Genomic DNA, 3,228 nt, shown 5'->3' with positions numbered 1-3,228 from the left:
ACAACTCAGGAATAAGGCAATCACATCAGTGAAAGTCTTATGGCGACACCACGGACACGAGGAAGCCACGTGGGAGCTTGAAGATAAGATGAAAGAGAAATACCCCGAACTATTTTAGAAGAGATATGCAAATTTCGGGACGAAATTTTTGTAAAGAGGGGTAGTATGTAGTGACCCGCACTTTTATATATATTAAATCCAGTATTTTGTGTTTATTATTTTTCATCAGTGAATGGAACGATTATTATCCAGATATGAATTCAGCTTATGATCCTGAATTTATATTATTGAAGCAGTCAGTGATGTTTTTCAAAAGTTATAACTGACTTAGCGAAGTCATGTTATTTATTAAGTGCAATAGAAATATTAATTATATTATTAGTTGTTATTATTATTATTTTATTTGAGTTGTGGATTTATTTCGGCTTGTGAAGCAAATTAAATCTGCGGATTTAATTTAGATGCTAGTCAAAGAATTAAATCTACGGATTTAATTTAGATTTATCCTAAGAGATCTAGAAATCAGATATCAAGCAAATACACAAATACGCATTTCATATTACAGATTTAGAATTTTGAAGCCAAAGGGATTTTATTTATTTGCATCACAACCAACCTAGCTATTACAATACTAACATCTACCTAAGCATGAGGATGTTGACTACAAAGAAAGGAAAAGTGTATGTGTGTGCAAAAATCTGCAGCACCCTTCCCTATTCCTTAGCATGCTCCAGCCGCCCAAATCCTCCAACCACCTCAGCCGCAACCTATGACTACACCTCGCAGATACATTTTGACTCCCTTGTAGTATCAGCCAACAACTCCATCTTTTAAATCATCAGCCAAGCAATTTCCATCCACTTCTTCACACGCCAACAACAAGAGAATGAGAGAGAGAATTTTAAATTTCTTAGTTGTAAGAGCTCAAGTGAGCTCCCTTCGCCGGGCCGTTTATTCGCCGACCGGCCACTAGGCTCTGAACCGAGAACGTGTACTCGTTCCTCCATCTTCAGGCTACCAAATCCAACAATCGAAAGGCCGAAGACTTCTTTGTATTTTCTTGACCAAAGGCCGCAATATCCTTCGGCGGCCAACGTCGAATTCCCGGCTTAGCCACCGGCCAACTTACGGCCTTCGTTTCTCACTATCCTTACGACGAAAAAGGATCGAGAAACCACCGTTGTGTAGCCTGATCTACCTCGCACGAGGAAGACTAAGTCGTAGACCTTCGCGGCTAAACACCATCGCGGAACGACGACCAGAAAAATCCCCGGCGAACAACTTCCATTAGTGCTCACTTGGACAGGGGTAAGTTGACGCTATTGTTTTGATGCATTCCCGTTTCTATTATATTATGGGAAATTTCTGGGGTATAGATGGGAGTGTGGTGAATATTCGTACAAAGTTTCATGTCATTTGAACTTCGTTTACTACCCTTTTAAAATTCGAGAAGTCTACTGCCCGTATCTGCTGAAACTGTCGTAAGGAAGATGATTAGGTTAATTATTTCAGTAACCATATGTTGATATTTAGCTCTAAACTTTTTATTTTATGAATATATATATGTTAGCTATCTGCATATAAAATTTGAGGTCATTCCGGTAACGTTTGCTATTTTTCAAAAATCTAGACTTTCAGTTGGCAGAAACTGCCGAATCTGGTAGGCGATGGGAAAATCGCTATATCTCTTAAACTACTTGGATTTTTTTCAACATACCTAGACTCAAAGATGTTTCTATTGATATAAAATTCGACTCCATACGAGTTCGGAGTAAAAGCAGTTTATTAGTTGAAGTTGAGTCTATACAGCTTTGTTGAGATTGAAATGATTCAAAATAATTCATATTAAGGATTTTAAAGTTTTATTGTTGATAAAATATCACTTTTAGTTTATAAATGAGCTATTGAGATATATATATATATATATATATATATATATATATATATATATATATATATATATATTTTGAGAAAGATTTCATGAGAATTTGTTGGTAGAATTATATTAGATGGAATAGTTGATAAATGAAATATTAAAGATTTATTAATTATTAAATGGTTAAAATATTAAAATTATTAGATCTTCTCAAAAATTTCTTTTTATAGTTAATTTCTTATTTTAAAGTATTTTTACAAATGTTCCTAAAATCTCACAATGAAATTTTCATTAGGAATTAATGTTTAGAATTTATTAATGACTTATTAGTTATTTTAATAGTAGCAATATATATATATATATATATATATATTGATTGGCATTATTAAATGGGGAAAAGAAAACGTTTTATGTATATAGAATTATTCTTTATTTATAATAGATAAATAAATGAATAATATAAAATGGGATTTCCTACATCCTCAAAGGTACATGAAGTATTTCGATAAAGGAAGAACGATTGTAAATGAGTTAGATACAGTCGTTTAAGGAAATATGGGTAGTTAGAGAAAGGAGTGAATAGTGATTCACTGCATTTGTTGTTATATTTTCTATTATTCACTCGAACACATGTTTTCGTGTTATCAAAGGTTCAAATAAACAAAAGCGCCTGAGTAACCTATCGCGCTAAGGAAAGAGAATCATTGTCTTAAGTAGCAAAACACTGCAATCAGGTGGGCATTACTTTTACTATACGTATATAGAGATCCCCTGCGTGTCGTAGGCCTCTTATACGAATGAATGCATGGGATGATCTAACTGTTAATTTCAGTTTCATATATATCAAATGAGTTTAAATGTTACATTCAAGCAAGTTATTTCATGACAAAATCTTTGAGTTAAAGTTATTTCAAGTATTGTCTTGCCATAAAATGTTTAAATTTTAGTATGATATCTATCTGCTTTGGCTTTGCCAATGATGCAATCGAATTCGGGTCCTGAGCAGTTGATAGCTATCCTGCCTTGACTAGTGTACACCAGTGACCGTGAGTCATCTAGCGGGTTGGCCGGTCAAGTGTCCGTGAGAGGTGGCCACCTCTCCGGCACAAAGTTCCAGATATGATAGATTACAAGAGAACTTAGTCTGCAGACGAACTTTAAGAATCACAAATGAACTTAGTAAGCTTGGGCCTTTTTAGCGAAAAACTCCCTTGCTGTACTGTTTATGATGGCATGACAATTTACAGTTTTGAAGCATGTATTTTTATACTTAGGCATACGTGCCCACTGAGTACTTTTGTACTCAGCCCTGCATATATTTCTAAATGTGCAGGTTGAGTAGCTGCCGATGG

The sequence above is a fragment of the Salvia miltiorrhiza genome, chromosome 1, assembly GCF_028751815.1.
Source record: "Salvia miltiorrhiza cultivar Shanhuang (shh) chromosome 1, IMPLAD_Smil_shh, whole genome shotgun sequence".
Classification (NCBI taxonomy): domain Eukaryota; kingdom Viridiplantae; phylum Streptophyta; class Magnoliopsida; order Lamiales; family Lamiaceae; genus Salvia; species Salvia miltiorrhiza.
The sequence above is the reverse complement of the archived record's forward strand: the minus strand, read 5'-3'. Positions refer to the sequence as shown.